The sequence below is a fragment of the Schistocerca piceifrons genome, chromosome 2, assembly GCF_021461385.2.
Source record: "Schistocerca piceifrons isolate TAMUIC-IGC-003096 chromosome 2, iqSchPice1.1, whole genome shotgun sequence".
Lineage (NCBI taxonomy): Eukaryota > Metazoa > Arthropoda > Insecta > Orthoptera > Acrididae > Schistocerca > Schistocerca piceifrons.
Window position 1 is genome coordinate 719159777 of NC_060139.1, and position 21585 is coordinate 719181361.

General features: G+C 42.4%; 1 protein-coding gene across 2 annotated transcripts in view; it reads left to right on the forward strand.

Annotated features, from left to right (window-relative positions):
• LOC124777184 (transcription factor A, mitochondrial) overlaps positions 1-21585 on the forward strand; it is a 103918-nt gene that overhangs the window by 70493 nt on the left and 11840 nt on the right. For both annotated transcript variants that reach the window (XM_047252498.1, XM_047252497.1), the window contains exon 6: positions 333-356. The gene's annotated coding sequence lies outside the window, so the exon portion shown is untranslated. The remainder of the gene's footprint in view (positions 1-332; positions 357-21585) is intronic.

A 21585-nucleotide genomic window follows, 5' to 3' on the forward strand; every position in this document is an offset into this window, starting at 1 on the left:
TTCCTCTGATTTAATTTGTCCTCGAGATGGTGCTGTTCCATGTTTCCTTAAGGCAAAGATCAGTCCTAGTCATTGTTTACAGTATCCAGATTCTTGCAAGCTGAAGCTAATTAAGTAAATATGGCAACAGCAGAAAATGTTGAAACTGGCAAATTTCAGGCATTATGAACCACAGCTTCTGCCATGACTTAAAAGAAAATGATTTCAAATCCAGAGTACATGTTCTACTGCAGTTGCTCCCCCTTCCAACTATTGTTTATTTTTATGTAGCTTCTAGCAAGCATTGATTACATAATTGATGTACATTAGGATATTTCCTCTGTTTGTTTCAGAGTCCATGGAACATCAGGCAGCGGGTATGTAGGGTTTAGATTCTGTCATTAAATAGAGTGTGTTTACTATGTAATTTAATTGAGTTTTATTGTGATATCACATGTGACAACATCTTCATAAACATAACCTTGGGAGGGAGGGAGGGAGGGAGGGGGGGGGGGGGAGGGAGGGAGAAGAGCAGAATGTTGGCATAATTGTTTTATTAAAATTTTGTTAAATGTTCAAGCATGAATCCATAAAAAGTGGTAAAGCAGTTACTAATGCAGAGATTATTTTGAACACAATAGTGCTCTACTAGGCACAGTCCTGTTGGAAGTGTTATGATGTTTTCCTCTGACCTTTGAACTGGCTTACCCAGCCAGCTATAGGGGGAGAAACAGTTCAATGTCACTTCTGAACCACAGTGCAACTCAGCGTTTTTCTTAGCAATAGACATTTCCAGAGGTGAAAAAAGTGATAATTGACAGATAAAAATCCTAGTATTGACTGGAGATTGACCCCTGAGATCTTTAGATTTCTAGCCTGGCACTTTGCCAGTGAGCCATCAAGTCACCACATGAATCTATAGCAGCTTTGAAATAAATTTTCTGCTCTATGTTTTATATGACTGACACTGTATGCCTTAAGTTTTTACGGGAATGACACAAAACACAGATAAAGTTGGTAAAAACTATGCAGTCGTTGAAATCCTAGATGTAGCAGCAATGGTTAGATCAACCAGATGATTTACATACATACTTACTTACTCTGCTAACCACCATATGGGGCATGGTGGAGGATCCCTTGTACCACTACTTGTACTTTCCTTCCCTGTTGCACTCACAAATGGAGTGGGGGAGAAATGACTGTATGTATGCCTTTGTATGAGCCCTAATTTCTCTTATTTACCATCGTGGTCCTTACACAAAATGTAAGTTGTTGGCAGTAGATTGTTCTGCTGCCGGCTTCAAAAACCAGTTCTCTAAATTTTCTCATCAATGTTGTGTGGGAAGAACATTGTCTTCCCTCCACGGATTCCCACTTGAGTTCATGAAGTATCTCCATAATAATCAAGTATTGATCAAACATACTGGTAACAAATCTAACAGCCCGCCTCTGAATTGTTTTGAAGTCTTCCTGTAATCTGACCTGGTGGGGATCCCAAACACCCTAGCAGTACTCAATAATGGATTTTGCTACAGGTCTATATGCAGTCTCCTTTATAGGTGTGCTCCACTTTCCTAAAATTCTCCGAATAGACCAAAGCTGACTATTCGCCTTCCATATTGCCGACCTTAGATGCTTGTTCCATTTTATATGCTTTTCAGAGTTACGCGAGATATTTAATTGACTTTTTTCTTTTGAAGCAACACACCACCATTTGACTGTTTTATTATTTATTTAAATACAACCCAGGGTTTGGCTTGTTATGCCATTTTCAGGTATTTGATTTTACATCTGTAGTCTGTAACATATATTGCAGGACACTTAACATGGTGCCAAGCTCAAAGCTGCCCACAAATAAAGAATATATATATATATATATATATATATATATATATATATAAATAAACAAAGATGATGAGACTTACCAAACAAAAAAGCTCTGGCAGGTCGATAGACACACAAACAAACACAGTCTGCTCCAGTCCTGAATCCCTAAACCATTACACCAACAACCTGAAAACAGCTTTCGCATCCCGCAACTACCCTCCCGACCTGGTACAGAAGCAAATAACCAGAGCCACTTCCTCATCCCCTCAAACCCAGAACCTCTCACAGAAGAACCTCAAAAGTGCCCCACTTGTGACAGGATACTTCCCGGAACTGGATCAGACTCTGAATGTGGCTCTCCAGCAGGGATATGACTTCCTCAAATCCTGCCCCGAAATGAGATCCATCCTTCATGATATCCTCCCCACTCCACCAAGTGTGTCTTTCCGCCGTCCACCTAACCTTCGTAACCTCTTGGTTCATCCCTATGAAATCCCCAAACCACCTTCCCTACCCTCTGGCTCCTACCCTTGTAACCGCCCCCGGTGTAAAACCTGTCCCATGCACCCTTCCACCACCACCTACTCCAGTCCTGTAACCCGGAAGGTGTACACGATCAAAGGCAGAGCCATGTGTGAAAGCACCCACGTGATTTACCAACTGACCTGCCTACACTGTGACGCTTTCTATGTGGGAATGACCAGCAACAAACTGTCCATTCGCATGAATGGACATAGGCAGACAGTGTTTGTTGGTAATGAGGATCACCCTGTGGCTAAACATGCCTTGGTGCACGGCCAGCACATCTTGGCACAGTGTTACACCGTCCGGGTTATCTGGATACTTCCCACTAACACCAACCTATCCGAACTCCGGAGATGGGAACTTGCCCTTCAATATATCCTCTCTTCCCGTTATCCACCAGGCCTCAATCTCCGCTAATTTCAAGTTGCCGTCACTCATACCTCACCTGTCATTCAACATCTTCGCCTCTGCACTTCCACCTCGACTGACATCTCTGCCCAAACTCTTTGTCTTTAAACATGTCTGCTTGTGTCTGTGTATATGCTGATGTATGTGTGTGTGTGTGTGTGTGTGTGTGTGTGTGTGTGTGCGTGAGTGTATACCTGTCCTTTTTTCCCCCTAAGGTAAGTCTTTCCGCTCCCGGGATTGGAATGACTCCTTACCCTCTCCCTTAAAACCCACATCCTTTCGTCTTTCCCTCTCCTTCCCTCTTTCCTGATGAGGCAACAGTTTGTTGCGAAAGCTTGAATTTTGTGTGTGTGTGTTTGTGTTTGTTTGTGTCTCTTTCGACCTGCCAGTGCTTTCGTTTGGTAAGTCATATCATCTTTGTTTTTTGATATATATATATATATATATATATATATATATATATATATATATATATATATATATATATATATATATATATATAAAAGCTGAAATTCATCACATCAACTATAAATTTTTTCTAAGCCATCTTGTATCCTTCTATAGTTAGTCAATGACTAAACCATTCTGTACACTACAGAATCATTAGCAAACAGTCACAGATTGCTGCTCACCCTATCTATCAGATCATTTATCTATACAGGGTGTTACAAAAAGGTACGGCCAAACTTTCAGGAAACATTCCTCACACACAAATAAAGAAAAGATGTTATGTGGACATGTGTCTGGAAATGCTTAATTTCCATGTTAGAGCTCATTTTAGTTTCGTCAATATGTACTGTACTTCCTCGATTCACCGCCAGTTGGCCCAATTGAAGGAAGGTACTGTTGACTTCGGTGCTTGTGTTGACATGCGACTCATTGCTCTACAGTACTAGCATCAAGCACATCAGTACGTAGCATCAACAGGTTAGTGTTCATCACGAACGTGGTTTTGCAGTCAGTGCAATGTTTACAAATGCAGAGTTGGCAGATGCCCATTTGATGTATGGATTAGCACGGGGCAATAGCTGTGGCGCGGTACGTTAGGATTGAGACAGATTTCCAGAACGAAGGTGTCCCGACAGGAAGACGTTCGAAGCAATTGATTGGCATCTTAGAGAGCACGGAACATTCCAGCCTATGACTTGCAACTGGGGATCACCTAGAACGACGAGGACACCTGCAATGGACGAGGCAATTCTTCGTGCAGTTGACGATAACCCTAATGTCAGCGTCAGAGAAGTTGCTGCTGCACAAGGTAACATTGACCACGTCACTGTATGGAGAGTGCTACGGGAGAACAAGTTGTTTCCGTACCGTGTACAGCGTGTGCAGGCACTATCAGCAGCTGATTGACCTCCACGGGCACACTTCTGCGAATGGTTCATCCAACAATGTGTCAATCCTCATTTCAGTGCAAATGTTCTCTTTACGGATGAGGCTTCATTCCAACATGATCAAATTGTAAATTTTCACAATCAACATGTGTGGACTGACAAGAATCCGCATGCAATTGTGCAATCACGTCATCAACACAGATTTTCTGTGAACGTTAGGGCAGGCATTGTTGGTGATGTCTTGATTGGGCCCCATGTTCTTCCACCTACGCTCAATGGAGCATGTTATCATGATTTCATATGGGATACTCTACCTGTGCTGCTAGAACATGTGCCTTTACAAGTACGACACAACATGTGGTTCATGCACGATGGAGCTCCTGCACATTTCAGTCGAAGTGTTCGTACGCTTCTCAACAACAGATTCGGTGACCGATGGATTGGTAGAGGCGGACCAATTCCGTGGCCTCCACACTCTCCTGACCTCAACCCTCCTGACTTTCATTTATGGGGGCATTTGAAAGCTCTTGTCTACGCAACCTCGGTACAAAATGTAGAGACTCTTCGTGCTCGTATTGTGGACGGCTGTGATACAATACGCCATTCTCCAGGGATACATCAGCGCATCAGGGAGTCCATGCGAGGGAGGGTGGACGCATGTATCCTCGCTATCGGAGGACATTTTGAACATTTCCTGTAACAAAGTGTTTGAAGTCATGCTGGTAAGTTCTGTTGCTGTGTGTTTCCATTTCATGATTAATGTGATTCGAAGAGAGCTCTAACATGGAAAGTAAGTGTTTCCGGACACATGTCCACATAACATATTTTCTTTCTTTGTGTGTGAGGAATGTTTCCTGGAAGTTTGGCCGTACCTTTTTGCAACACCCTGTATAGAGAGTAAGAGTATTCCTATCACACTTACCTGTGCACTCCTCTTGATACTCTTATCTCTGATGAACACATGCCATTTAGGACAACGTACTATATGCTATTACTTAAGAAGTCTTCGAGGCACTCTCATATCTGGGAACCTGTTCTGTGTGCTCTCACCTTTGTTAACATTCTGCAATGGTGCACTGTGTCAAACTTTTTCTGGAAATCTAGGAATATGGAATCTGCCTGTTGCCCTTCATCCAAGTTTCGGCAGGATATCATGTGAGAAATTTATTATATTCAAACTCAGAATATCTTTTAAGAATACTGCAGCAAACCTATGTTAATAATAGTAATTTTCTGGATTCATTTTCTTTACCTTCATATGGATAAGAATCACCTGTGCTTCTTTAGTCACTTGGGCTTTACACTGGATGAGATATTTATGATAAATGCAAGCTACCTAAGGGGCAATGCTGTAGAGGACCCTCTGTAATACTGAATTGATGTTTTCATCCAGAGCATGTTACTTACTTATTTTCAGCTCTTTCAGCTGCTTCTTGATGCAATGGATGCTTTGTACAATGTCCTTCATACAGGATTCTGGATGATGATCAAATGATGTACCACAGAGTATGCACAGCCACAAAAAAACATAATCCAGTGTGTACCCATCCACTGTATTAACAATGTTGTGAAAAGCATAAGCCAATGTTTGCCCATCCAGGGCAATAACTAGTGTCACCACTAGGGTTTACTACCTAGAAAAGAATTTCCATAATTTGCTCATACAACCACACTATGCACGGACACAAAAAAGTGTAATTCAATCACAAGGATCCATCTACTGTCTCTGCACAAACCAAAATCAAAGTGTGCACACTGGAAATTCTGTATAAGCTAACTACCTAAAGAACATATCTACACGAACAGCTGGTTTCTGATTGCGAGGAAGATGTAGAACAACCTGTTACACCATAGGTCTCCCCACTAAGAAAATAGATGTGTAAAAATAACTTACTTAACAAATTACAATTTTTTTATAATCTTCAACTTTTGATAAATTATTTTAATTGCTATAATTAATCTGTCATAAGAGTGAATTCAATATCGTTTTTCCACACAGCAGAACATGCATGATCATACATAACTGAAATCATTTTAAGTTTGTGATTACTAATTTAACAACAGTTTCAGTTCTCTTTTGCTTATCTTTATAATGTACCATATTCCTCAAAGGCAATTAGCTTTACACTGCTTTTAAATCACTGCATATACCAGCCCCATGTTCTCAAAGTTATTGAAATCAGGGTATATAAGACCTGGGACAACCGGGAGATCCGGGAAAAACCCGGGAATTTTTTCATCCGGGAGAAAACTGGGGAAAACCCGGGAATTTTTTAGAATTCCGGGAATTTTCCATTGTTTTTGTTTTCAGTTAAATTTTTGTAATTTTGACTGGTAAGAACCGATACTCTAACAAAGGATATTACTGTATCCCGCTACTGCAGGATAATACTGCAGCAATAAAACATGAACGAGAGAAAAAAACGAAAATAAACTTCAATTGCAAAGGAAATATGCCATATACAGCAACAAAACACAGTGCTCATACAAGCGTCTGCCTACAGCAATATGTGTCAAAGGCTATGCTTCGTAACAACAAATTGCCACTGATGAGCGTGACGTCACAGCTGTTTACATTATATTCGTTTTAGCACTAACGAGTGGGATCATGCGCATGTGCAGTTGAGTAGTACCTTCTCCCGCTTCTGGCTACAGAAATGTGGCTGTTGGCTGTGTAAGCAGTCGCAGCAAGCAGCTAGAATGCTAGATGCTACCGGGAAAAATTTTACTGAAGTGCCCAAGCTGCCAGATTCATGCATGCACAGCAGGCCCAGATCTAGGGGGCGGGGGGGGGGGGGGGGGGGAGGGGGCAAATTCATATTCCTGAGGGAAAAAATCATGTTTCACAAAGCGACTAGCATCCAGCGCACGTTAGTCTATCGATTATTCGTATGACTTTGAAACACATTCCTGTCGGTTTTTGAACACATTCTAAGTTGATTTCTGAATGAACCGTAAGTTGATTTGTGAATGCTTGCATAGTGTACATGATGTCTTTGTCAGGGGAATCCTCGTCGCATTAGAAACAAACTTTCCTACAGACAAAAGGGGCTGTACGAGCTGAGCGGAGTAAGGCCGAACGGATGAATGCCAACCGCTCTCTGATTGTGTGGTTGATTGGGTTTGCGAATGATGAGCGTTGTTATAATTACTAGCGACATCCACAGACTCAGACTACAGGAGTGAAAATAAACGAATAACAGCCTTCTCAGTGTATCCAAGAAAATGAAAATTTGACAGAAAATTTTTGGTCAGATCGCTATACTAGTAAGGGCCAGTTGTACTGTCCCCGGCTAGCAGCTGCATTAAGTTCTATTCTGGAAGAAGCTGGAAAACGCATTGTACGAACATGTAACAACGCCTGACCGGAAACTGGGAAACTGGAGCGTATGAATGAAGTGTGAAACTATTTCCTAACGTAAAGCTTTTTGCTTGTAGCTGGTCTAATAGGCATTTGATATTGGTACCTTGTGAATTATATTCTGTCATTACAAAAAAGACAGTTTGTGCCAAAACAGTCACATTTATTTGATGTGTGTTACAATTGTTGCAGTATTAGAAAGGCCTATTTTGTTTTATCTAGCAGACAGTGACAAAATAGACGTAATCAGTTTGGGAAACCACACTAGTCTTGAGTCGTATTTGTATTAATAGCTTTTTCAGCATTAGACAACAGCATATCGACGTTTCATGCAGCAAAACGTTTGATGAACTTTGAGGTAATAGATTCTTTTGCAGAAAGGAAAGCACGCCATGTAAAGCTGTAGCAAGATTAGAGAGAAAAAATTCTAGGAGCTAAGGACTGAAGAAATGTGTATTGTCTAGCTTGTCTCATGTCTTTACTGGGTTTATGTATCCTATATTTAATTTTATGCCACACAAAGCAGCAAGTTGTTAACCGATAGGGAATAAAGAGTGCAGATTTTCGAAGAGTTTTTTTAAAAAAAAAGAAAAGAAAAGGGACAGGATGTCAAACCGGCTGACTGTAAGCAGGAGAGGCACCACAGGACATTCTAATTCCCACTGTCCTGAATATGGTTTGATGGCATCCCTCACAAAATATACACGTTTCCATTCCACAGAGCGAAGTACAGTGACGTGTGATAGAAGAATGCTGTGTGAGGAGGCGAGGCACTACACTTTGGCACACTTACGACCAAATGACACGTGTTACATTTCCTCGAACACATATGTTTTATCCATCAAACTCTTCAGAAAGATGTGCACTACAAAATGAACATATTTTTGAAAATTCGATTTTTTAAAATTATTGACGTCCTATCTCAAACGCTCGAGGGAGTGGCAGGGTATTGCCCAGGTTCGGAATTATCGTAGATCCAGGGCTGATGCGCAGAGCAGTCTGAGTTACAGTGGGGAAGTGGGTAGTCTCCACATGACCCATGTTTAGATTTAGTGAATTTGCTGTTTCCTCTTTGTTTACTGCTCTCACGTCAAATAAAAAAACAGATTTTTGTGCCCGGGAGCTATCAAGTGAATTAAAATACATTCACATAATTACGGAAGGCTAAAATGTGTTACTAGCTGCAGATTTTATTTTATTTCCACCTTTCTGACAGTCAAGTATTAATTGCCTTGCAGAACAATGAAGTCATTTTTGTCAGTTTGCTAACGGAATTTTCTTTTATTAATCTTTTCCGCTGAGGCAGACAATATATTTGAAATAAAGTGTTTAATTCCACACACTGTTCGCTGCATTTCAGGTGCACGTTTTCAACTTCTAGCACGTATGGCATTATGCCATAATAAAGAACCAAACATGCGTTAACACAGTACTGGTACTTCAAGAAAATTTCCATCCCGAAAACCACATTGAAAACTTAATATCAGATCGTGGCCTACTTCACTGGGAATCTGGACATACGAATGTGCACTTTAAATGTGCACATTTTAGTTTGGGTCATGCAATTCCAATGCTCTTGGAGTATCCTCTGATGTCTTGTTTCTTTTATGATATAATGTAAGATCTTTTAATGTTTTACACGTACGAACATACGGGCTCCCTACAACATCGTAGCTGCGCAAGCGCAGTGACGCCTGTCATCTGGCACTCTCTGGCATCTTCAGAAACGAATCTATTACTAACAGGTTGCGGGAAAATATTCCGGATGGTGGTTTGAAAAGCGTTACCATCAAAGTACCATACTGGCAGTTACACCGGAACTATGTGCGAGAATGTACGACGAATCTCTTAAATCACAGAGCATTTCACTCTCATTTAAAAATCAGCTCTTCAATGACGAGTCATTTAGATGAATTTTGAGCCCAGATCAGAAATTTATGTCGTTATTTAAAATTTTACTGGCACATTTGTGTGATATACCTTAAATTGTAATACGCGCGTAAAAGACCAACATTATATGTGAAAGCTTAGCTTCTCTTGCAGCGTATTAATCTTATAGACAAATATTACATGTGAAAGCTTTGCGTTTCGTGTAGCAACACTATGTATATTAAATTGAACCATTAACTTTTTCTGTTTGTGTGTTCGTGCTACTTAACATTGATGTTGCTATTGGCTGAGTACATCACGTGTCCTAAGCACTGAATAACTGCAGTCATCGGCTGGCGAGATCACGTGACTTGAGCTATGACTGGCTTACAAAAACGCATCGCAATTTCAATTTCAATGCTTCAGAAAGTAACATGCGGTGTTTGGTGGAATTCAAATTTATACTTTCGTAATACGAAAATATGCAGTGTACATGTTGCTGCACATCAAAGATCTCTGGGAACGTGTTTTTTCCCTGTGTTTAGTTTTCGATAGTGCCGGGAAATTCTACGCCTGTGTATAAAACCATAATCATTCAAAGGACTGATAAGTTATACAGTTCCGAGAGAAAATATACTGTCAGTTAACAGGGAAAAAGTATGTTTTCACCCGGGAGAAAGTGTATTTTTAACCGGGAAATCCGGGATTTTTTTTTTCCTTGACCTCGTATACACCCTGTGAAATTTATAAGGTTTACGTTTTTACTTGCTATAAGGAGCTACACGCTGACATTTCACTCTGCGCTATTTTCCTATGACTTCAAATCTCACATATACTGTGAGTCAACACACAAATCCATTTGCTTTTGAATGCTTTGGAGGATACTTCATTAGCATGACTTAGTCACATTAGTGTGTCCTAGCTTTGGCATTTGTAATAACTGAGCTCACACCTTATTATATGGGTAGGTATTGTGTTCTTATACTATAATCTTTGTCATGAAGTTGTCCCTTTCCTTACCCTGCTACATAAAAGAAACTGTACAGGTCATCTCTTCCTTGGGCTCGCTCACTGTCTACACATACATAACTGGAACAGCACAGGTCATTCCTTATGTAGATTCACCTTGGACCATTGCTTCATTGCTTCTCATCCATCCATTTCCTCTCTCATACCAACATATCACTGGGCCCACACTATCATGAAAATTTGAAATTGTACATACAGCTTTTGAGCCTTACTTCTATAACTTTCAATGATCTAGTTTCCCCATATCCTAATGACTTTACCCAGCTATTTCAAACATATGTTTCATGACATAGTAAAAGGCTATTTGCCCGTTGTTTATTTATTGTTATTAAATCAATATTTTTGGATCATTGAAGAGGTCAAAATCCACTCTGACGTAGCACCAATATCCTCTACATATACAATAAGGTAGCTGCTCACTTTCTACTGTTACTCTTTGTTTTATCTTTTTTAAAATTGCAATGTACTAGACCTATTACTTTATAGTTCAGTTTTTCCTTCTTATGTTAAAAGACAAAATATATCCATAATTACTGTGTTTTTATAATACCTGCACAAATCCTCTGTTCAGAGATAATTAGAATTAACAAGTCATCAGCACTCTCCTATCGTACATTTAATTTGACATTACTGACATATGCATATCAGCATAATATAAATGATTTTTCTCATTCTCTTTGAGTCACAAAAAAGCTATTGTCTTTGTCAATATGCCTTATGTGAGTTACCTCGTATCTCTTGGCTCTACCTGTGAAAACAGGTTATGATTATCACTTTGTGGCCAGATAAATGAAGGCTTTCAGTGATAGAAACATATGAATCTGGAGAAACGGAAGATATGTAGTACTCCAGCTAGAGAAGAACCGAAGGAAATATTAGAGTAAGCATGTTCGGAATAAAGAAGATATAAAGACAGATTCCCATTTCTCCTCAACTTCTTTCAACTGTTTTTTCCATCATTTACATTGCTAGCAGAGGTGCTTGCTCTGTGCCTTCCGAAACAGTGCCAAGCCATATTGCCAAAGTATAAATGCCACTGCCAGAACAGGTGGAGAATCTTGACAGCATTGCACCTTGCTGATGTCCTTGCTCAAGCTTTTCCCATTGTGTCTGAAAAAACCAGACTCAATGTGTGCACAGTGAAAATTCTGTATATGCTAACTATCTAAACAACACTTTTACACAAACATCATTCAGGTTATGAGGAGATGGTGGAGCAACCTGTTACACCACAGGGTGCATAATATTGGCTTAAAAAGAGGGTGCTAGGGACAAGAGCCACATAGAATAAGGAAATAAAGCATTTCATAGGTAGTGTGTGTCAAGAAATCCGGCAAAAGTCAGAAACATTGAGAAGAACTTACCAGCTCCTTCCTAAAATAAAAAAGGTCCAGAATGTCATACTTTCTTCTAACCGGAGGCGCTGTACACTACCTGTCAGGACATGTTTCGTATCCCAGCTGCTTACTGAAAACAGGAAAACACACCACAGATGCTTGTTAATGTGGAGCAATCGGCTCCCAGGACCACATCATCTGTGAGTGTGCCATTTGATGTCTACAACGTTAACAAGGAATGAAGAGCTCAGCACAAGCTGCACTTGATACAGCCAGAATATCAGCGTATGAACTGCAGCACTTCATGGCCGAGAGACAGTCAAGAAGAGGCTGTACTTCATTACAAGGAGACACACTGCAGCAGAAAATCCACCTGCAACAAGCTTCTGGAAGTAGCAAGTAGATGACCCTCAGGGACAACCAGGAAAGATTTGTTGAAACTGTGACAGCCTTCTCCCAGTCTCAGTGACTTGGGTGGCACAGCACACGGACTCTGTGAATCTTTGGTTGTCCGTAAGTGCACCAGAGGCTAACTATCCACACAAATGAAAAAATATACTGTAGCTTGTTTCTTATACCAACTCCAGTAGTGTAATGTAGGGTAGTGTTGTGTAGTGTGGTGGTGTGTAGTGTAGTCCAGAACTATAAATTACAAAATTTATGATGTAGCAATGCAGCACAACACACAAGACCAGTAATATGTCTGTCTGGATTGTGGGTGACGTATATCTGTGCGCTAAATGGCCAAAGGGTATCATGTAGATTTTTTAAGTAATTATTGTTATGTAGATTTTTTTGTAGATTTCCTCCCTGAAACAGCATAGTGGTTAGTTATACAAATCATTTGAAATTATGATAAAATATTACTTGCTAATTTCATGTAAATTCAAGTGCAACACTTGGTCTGTTCTTGTATCTGGGTAACAGACTGAAAGAAAGTAGCAAATAAATTAATTAATAAATATGTTCTCTTAGTTTTAGGTTCAAGTAATTATTCATGCTTTATCAGGAAGATATTAGGATAAAATTTGTGTGCACCAGTTACTAGTTGTATTCTTCTAAGTCAGGCTGATCTAGCTCAAGTGCCTGCCAACTGCAAAAATATATAGTACCCAAGACATACCACCACATGTTGTCAGTTAATTGGTTATTATTAGAATAAAAATAACATTAATACTCCCACATATAATGGGTAGGATCAGGATTGTTGACTGTAAATAACAACCAGACATTGTTTGTATATACAATTCCATTTTATTCTTTCCTGATGCAGCAGATAAATTCACAATTTCTGACACTCCTCAGTTATGTTTTGCTGATAACTTCAGATACAGTCTCCAATATGACGGTTCAGTATGAAATACAACAAATATCTAAATCATATCCATACTGGTAGCATCAACCCAACAACAATCTTACCTTTTGGTCTTTGACACATATATAAAAGTGTAACAATCCATGACGCCAAAGTCGTTAGAACAGTTTTTATATAAAAAATTACGTAGTCACAAAAAAAAGTGTAACAGTATATTTCCCAACAATGAGAAAAATGTTTGATAGTTAGTTTTCTTCAATAATTGGTTTTTCACACCAGATTTCATAAAAATATGAATTGTAAACAGTTAGTTCCAACAGACTCCTTAATTTTGTACTAAATAACATAATTATTTCAATTACTAACAATTACACATGTTCCTGCTAAAGAATTACGTTTTATTTCAACAAGTTACTTTGTACTGTGTTATACATTACTACACAGATTTGCAATTTTTATGTCCGTTTTCTGGAACATTCAAAATTATAATTTTGTGCAAAAATAAATGCATTAAAAATGAATTAAAATTCTTTTAAATTTGACAGTTTTGTTTAAGGTAATTATAAATTTAAACATTTTTACAAATTATCAACATTTGTGATTTTCTTAACGATATAGTTTGTTTAGTGTCAATTGATGTATAGCCTACAGTTCCTCCATACATCATTAACTAATGAATAATAAACGTGAAGTGTGTTCATAAGTAAGTGCAATACTCAGTGCAATGTATTGAGTGATACATTAACAGCTGTGTATCGATTAACACATTAAAAGTTGTGTGCCAACTACTCCAACAGGCGACTCTTAGCTGTTACATTTCAGTGGCCACATGTAGGCAAACAGCTGATGCGTAAGCAGTCAGGTAACCAGGCTGTATCCCATGCTCCCGTACTGCCCTGAACTAGTGCCTGCGAACAGGGATGAACAAGTGGCATGTACAGGTGCAAAATGTGGTACAAAAGGACTACTTGGTGCTACCTATCCCTACTTGCAAGAATGCTGATGTGTGCTCACAGGTGTCCATTGACCCATTGGGCAGAGTTGAAGCAGCCTGGTGTAAATAAAGGGTGTATATACTCCAGTACAACTGGGAAATCCAGGAAAAACCTGGGAATTTTTGAGAATTCTGGGAATTTTTCATTGTCTTAGCTCTGAGTTAAATTTTTGTAATTTTGACTGCCTGCACACATTGTAGCCATCCTAATAAGACTAACTGAAGAGGTGAACTGTAAAAGCAAACAGTCCTAGATATGTAACGTGCTACTATCCTGACCCTGACTTATAAGGCATTATGCCATAATAAAGAACCAAACATGAGGTAATACAGTAACGTTACTCAAAGAAAATTGGCTTCCTGAAAACCACACTGAAAAGCTTTAGCAGAATTTTACATATCTACCTTCTGTAAAAAACAATCATTTTTGATCGCAAGACATGTTTCAACACTTTCCGGTATCTCCACCAGGCTTGACATTATTTCTTAATTTGTTTGTTTATGTTAAATTTACCAAATACCATTCTTCAGTAAATCATAGACTGGCAGCACGTTGTGTTTTATCATTGCAACTTCTCACAAGGCTCTATATTTACAACTGGAATAGAATATAAACTGCCAACTACACATTTTCTTTGCTTCACAAGTAGCCTTGTTAATTTTTATACAGTTTGAAAAAGTCACGAAAATCTTATTGTTCTTATTTCTGTTGTATAAAGGCAACTTTTTTGAAATTTTTGTTAGAAATTTGTTTTCCTTCTTACCAGCTATCTGCAGTGCTCTGTTGTTGTAAACTTTATTGGAAATGCTATATAACAGTATTGTAGAATATAGATAAACAAGCTATGTTAAAGTCACCACATAGCAAAATTTTAGGGTACATTGAGTCTTGAAACAGATATCGTGTTTTTCTAATTTTGCATTCCTTATTTGGATAGGATATGGTAAAATAATTGCCCTAACTACACTACAGTAACTCTGTATACCCCCCCAGGGGATCCACAACTCTTTTGTGGATACGTGCGTAGCGAGCACGGGACCCCGAGCTAATGTGGCCTTCCTTCCTTTCCGGGCTGCATACCTTCCATTTCCGCATCCTTCCCCATCCCCCATCTTCGCCCCCCCCCCCCCCCCCCCCCACATCACCTCTGGCTCTTTCCTTCCCTTTCTCCCCCTCTGGGAGTATGGTTTGTGCCTACGTCCGGAGACGGACGCTTGTAAATGTACCGCATTCTTCGCCTTCCTTGCTTGTATGTCTTCATCCTTCCTTTGTCCTTCTCTTTTCCTTACCTCTTCTCTTTACCCTTTTCTCCACTGCGGCGTTTGAGATCTCTCTTCTTTCCTTTCCCTTTCTCTTTCTTCCTCCCTGTGCATGTCTGAAGGCCGACCCACGCACTTCCATGCGTAGCCGGTGACGGGGTAACGCGTAATTCCCCGCCCTGGGTAGACAGGTAGGACACGTACGTACCCCCTGGTAACGGCCAGGCCCAGGGAGGGGTGATTACCCGAGCTGATACCTTCCGAAAGTGCCGATTGGTCCCTCCGTCCGTTTGTCGGGAGGTGTGACCTCAGGTGTGAACAATCACCTAAGGCGGGAGTGCCCTCAGAGAGGGCCCCCACAAGGGAGGAGCGCGCCATCGGAGACGCTGGTAATCGTGGGGGATTCTTCCGCAATGGTTTCCTCACCTTCCACTATGTCTGCTCAAAAACGTAAGTTCACTGAGTCCCAGCCACAGTCAGTTCTTCCATCGTTGCCACAGTTTCTTGTTGTTTCTCGGTCTGACGAAGGTCATGACTTCTCCACGGTCAACCCTTTCATTATTCAGAAAGGTGTCGACACAATTGCAGGTCCTGTAAAGTCTTGTTCCAGATTACGGAATGGCCCCCTGTTGTTAGAAACAGTCAGTGCCCTCCAGGCACAAAAATTGCTGCGTACCTCACTACTACACACCTTCCCTGTCCGGGTGGAACTGCACCGTACTTTAAATTCCTCGCGTGGAGTCGTTTATACACGCTCCCTCGATGGATTGTCTGACGAAGAAATTCAGCACTACCTGTCTGACCAGGGCGTAACGGCTTAGGGTTATGAAAAGGGTTGACACGAACATCATTCCAACCCGCACTGTCTTCTTGACATTTGACAAAGTTCAACTCCCATCGAAAATCAAAGCAGGCTATGAGATAATTTCCGTTCGCCCTTACATCCCAAACCCTACGCGTTGCTATCGGTGTCAGCGGTTCAATCACACCAGCCAGTCCTGTTCCAATCCGGCCAAATGTGTTACGTGTGGCAAGGATGCCCATGAAGGTGCTTGTCCACCTCCATCCCCTCGCTGCATCAACTGTATGGGTGACCACGGTGCTTCCTCTCGAGATTGTCCCGTTTTTAAGGACGAAAAGCTCATCCAGGAAATTAGAGTAAAGGAAAAGGTGTCGACCTTTGCTGCTCGAAAATTATTCGCCAGTCGACAGCCCACAGTGCCTCAGAAGGGAAAATACAGCACTGTCCTTGCTTCTCCTCGGCCAACAAAGGAGGCGGCCACGCAGACTTGCGACCTCACCTTTAGTGCCACGGTCGTCAGATCGGCCAGCACAAAGATCGCCCGTTCAACCTCACCACTTTCGCCTGCCCACTCTCTGGCTCACCCTTCGTCGAGTTCTGCTAAATCTCGAGCCCAAAAGTCAGACACCAAGACTTCGAAAAAAGAGCATACTCGTGAAGAGTTTTTACGTACGGCTACTTCCCAACCATCGGTTCCTCCTTCCTCTAAACATCATACTTCCAAGAAGGCTACAAAGAAACCCAGTTCCTCTCCTTCTCCGCCAAGGTGTGTCGCAACTTCAGCACCACCTGGCGGAAATCGCACTCGGCCGTCTTCTGTGTCGCCGAGGTGCACTGCTGGCGGCCGATCAACCGGCCGACCGCTGGAGGCAGGAGCTGCTCCTGACCAACCTATGGATCAGGATCTTCTGCCTTCGGCTGAATGCCATTCCATGCTGTCGGTCGCAAGCTCTGAGCAGTCGTTGAGTTGACAGCGACCTTGGTCACATTCCTCCATTTTCTGTTCACCCTATGTCCATTATCCACTGGAATATCCGCGGTATTCGAGCCAATCGGGATGGATTGTCGATCCTCTTACGATCCTACTCGCCGGTCATCTTCTGTCTTCAGGAAACAAAGCTGCGTCCCCATGACCGCTTTGTTCTCCCCCATTTTCAGTCCGTCCGATATTACCTCCCCTCTGTTGAAGGCACTCCAGCACATGGAGGACTCATGATTCTTCCCCATGAAACTCTCCATTATAACCCAATCCATTTAAACACTTCTTCCAAGCTGTCGCCGTCCGTCTTTCCCTTTCCGGATACACGTTCTCTCTTTGTACTGTATACATTCCATCGTCCACACAAATGGCACGAGCTGATCTCCTTCATCTTCTTGGTCAGCTTCCACCCCCATATTTACTGGTTGGGGGCTTCAATGCCCACCACCCGCTTTGGGGATCTCCACATCCTTGTCCACGTGGCTCACTATTGCTAGACGTCTTCCACCAAGCAGATCTAGTTTGCCTCAACACTGGGGTCCCTACATTTTTGTCTGCCTCCACGACAAATTTATCTCATTTGGACCTTGCGGTCGGTACTGTTCCACTAGCTCGGCGCTTCGAATGGTTCGCCCTTGATGATACACACTCGAGTGACCACTTTCCATGTGTCCTTAGACTGCAGCCTCAACTGCCCTACATGCGCCCACGACGCTGGAAGTTTGCCCAAGCCGATTGGACACTTTTTTCGTCTCTAGCGACATTCGATGACCGTCACTTTCCCAGCGTCGACGATGAGGTCACACATATTACCGACGTTATTCTTACAGCTGCGGAACATTCAATCCCACGCACCTCCGAATTGCCCGGGCGCCCCCCAGTTCCTTGGTGGAACGAGGCATGCCGTGATGCAATACGTGAGCGGCGACGTGCTCTCCGCGTTTTCCGCCACCATCCTACTTTGGCCAACTGTATCCACTATAAGCAGTTCCGAGCGCGATGCCGTCGTGTCATCCGCGATAGCAAGAAGGCAAGCTGGAAATTCTTTATTAGCTCATTTAACACCTTCACTCCCTCCTCGGAAGTTTGGAGTCGGCTTCGACGGTTCTCAAGCGCGCCTAGTTTCTCCCCGGTCTCTGGGCTCACTGTCGCGCATGACACATTAGTGGACCCTGTCGCAATTTCTAACTCGTTGAGTCAGCACTTTGCTGAGATTTCGAGCTCTTCAAATTACCCGCCAGCGTTTCTCCCGAAGAAACATGCAGCGGAAGTGCGACCTCTTGCTTTCTCCTCTCAAAATCGCGAAAGCTACAATACTGTTTTCTCCTTGCGGGAACTACAACATGCACTCTCTTCTTGTCGCTCCTCCGCCCCAGGACCGGATGGTATCCACATCCAAATGTTGCTGTATTTATCACCCCATAGTCTGCGTTACCTCCTTCACCTTTATAATCGAATTTGGACCGACAGTACTTTTCCCAGACGATGGCGGGAAACTATCGACGTTCCTGTTCCGAAACCTGGAAAGGACAAACATCTCCCCTCTAGCTATCGCCCCATTTCTCTCACAAGTAGTGTCTGTAAGGTTTTGGAGCATATGGTGACTTACCATTTAGCGTGGTGGCTGGAATCCTGCAGTCTTTTAACACCTGCCCAATGCGGATTCCGAAAGCATCGTTCTGCAGTTGACCATCTTGTTGCTCTCTCCACTTATATCATGAACAATTTTCTCCAGAAACGCCAAACAGTAGCAATATTTTTTGATCTGGAGAGAGCATACGATACCTGTTGGAGGACAGGCATCCTCTGCACACTGTTCTCTTGGGGCTTTCGAGGTCGGCTGCCCCTTTTTCTTCGCGAATTTATGGCAGAGCGCACATTTAGGGTGCGGGTGAACACTACTCTCTCCCGTACTTTCTCCCAAGAAAACGGGGTACCCCAGGGCTCCGTGCTGAGTGTTGTACTGTTTGCCATTGCCATCAATCCAGTTATGGATTGTCTCCTTCCTGATGTCTCGGGCTCCCTCTTTGTGGACGATTTTGCGATCTACTACAGTTCTCAATGGACCAGCCTTCTTGAACGACGTCTTCAAGGATGTCTCGATCGCCTCCACTCTTGGAGCATCGAAACCGGCTTCCGTTTTTCTCCCAGTAAGACCGTTTGTGTTAATTTTTCGCGACGTAAGGAGTTTCTTCCGCCCTCCTTACATCTAGGTCCTGTCAACTTTCCATTTTCAGACGTCGCTAAATTCTTGGGTCTTATGTTTGACAGAAAACTGTGCTGGTCCTCCCACGTTTCCTATCTTTCGGCTCGCTGTCTGCGATCCCTCAACACCCTCCGTGTCCTGAATGGTACCTCCTGGGGAGCGGACCGAGTGGTCCTTCACCGCCTCTATCGTGCCTTAGTGCGCTCGAAATTGGACTATGGAAGCATAGTCTACTCCTCTGCTCGGCCGTCTATTCTTCGGCGTCTCGAGTCTATCCACCACCGTGGATTACGTTTAGTGTCTGGAGCTTTTTACACCAGCCCTGTGGAAAGCCTTTATGCTGAGACTGCTGAACCTCCGCTGTCCAATTGGCGAGCAGTCCTTCCGAGTCGTTATGCTAGCCATCTGTCTTCCATGCCTGCTAATCCAGCCCATGACATTTTTTTCGACGCCTCCTTTGACGTAGGGTATGCAGGCCGCCCCTCCTCCCTACTACCACCGGGAGTCCGCTTCCGTCAACTGCTCCATTCACTTTCCTTCCGCTTTCCTAAAACCTTCTTGACTACTTGGGGTACAGCAACGCCTTGGCTCCGTCCCCGGATCTGCCTGCTCTGTGACCTTTGTCGATTTCCCAAGGATGGTACCCCTTCACTTGTTTATCGTCGGGCATTTGCTGCTCTATGTGCACAAATGACGGACGCCACATTTATTTACACCGACGGCTCGAAAACATCGTTAGGTGTAGGGAGTGCCTATATTGTTGGCGACACCCCAAATCACTTTCGGCTTCCCGACCAGTGTTCGGTTTATACTGCGGAGCTTTACGCTGTTCTCCAGGCTGTCCACTACATCCGCCGCCATCCGCGGATACAATACGTTATCTGCTCAGATTCTCTCAGCTCTCTCCTCAGTCTCCAAGCTCTTCATCCTGTGCACCCTCTGGTCCACCGGATTCAGGACTGTCTGCGCTTGCTCCACCTGGGGGGCGTCTCGGTGGCGTTCCTCTGGCTCCCGGGACACGTTGGAATCTGTGGAAATGAGGCGGCTGATATTGCAGCCAAGGCTGCAGTCTCTCTTCCTCGGCCAGCTGTTCAATCGATTCCCTTCGCCGATCTACGGAGTGTTCTATGTCGACGTGTTGTTCATTTATGGCACACGCATTGGTCGACACTTCCCCATAATAAATTGCGGGACATAAAAGCTCTTCCTTGTGCTTGGACCTCTTCCTCCCGAACGCATCGTCGGGAGGAGGTAATTTTAACTAGACTCCGGATAGGGCAATGTCTTTTTAGCCATTGACATCTTTTAAGCGGCGATCCTCCCCCCACTCTGTCCCCACTGCTCTCAGCTGTGGACGGTAAGACACCTTTTAATTGAGTGCCCCTATTTTAATCCGTTACGCTCCCGTCTACAGCTATCGCCTGATATATCGTCGATTTTAGCAGATGACACGCGCTCAGCCGACCGCGTTCTCAAGTTTATTAGTGCCAGTGAAATGACGTCAGTCATTTGAAGTTTTTTTTGGGGACAACCAACCCCTTTCTGTCGCGGAGTTTTAAGCCTTCTTTCTGCTTTTAGTTTCTCCAATTTTATGACTTTCGTTCCCATTGCTGCTAGTTTTCAATTTCGGTTTTTTACTGTTTCCTAAGTCACGGACTGGGAGCTAATGACCATAGACGTTTTGCGCCCTAAAACAAAAACATAAAAATTAAAAAAAAAAAAAAAAAAAAAAATACTCTGTGTATCCTCTCCAAACAACATACTGCACATGGTCACATGATGCCCCACTACACATGAAATTCTAAACAGAAATGCAATGAATGTATATGAGCAGAGCAAACATCAAGCACGGACTTCCTATGTCGTCATAGCTACACATACTCAGTAATCTGTCTTTTGGCACTATCTGGCAACTTCTCAAATGAACTGATTTCTAAAATGTCACTAGAAAATATTCAAATGGTGGCTTGAGAAGCATTACTTTCAGAGTAAATTTCCTTGTACAAAAGATGAATAATGTTGCATGTGAGAATGTGCAACGAATTTCTTAAATCAGAGTGCTTGACTCTCATTCAAAACTTGAACACTTTGAGGACCAGCAACTAACAAAAATTTTGGGGCCAGAAGACCAGACATTTATGTTATCATTTAAAATTTTACTGGCACATTTATGTTTGATATATCTTAAAGGGCCAACTAATTATGTAGGAGTATAATGCTGTTTTGTCTGTGTTCTTTTTTAAGGTACAAACTCTGTGACTGAAATCGAATAAGTTTGTTCTTGGAAGATATAAAACCCTTGATTACAAAATTAGACTGCAGCTGTATAGCTACACAGTGCCTAAATCAAAAACTGG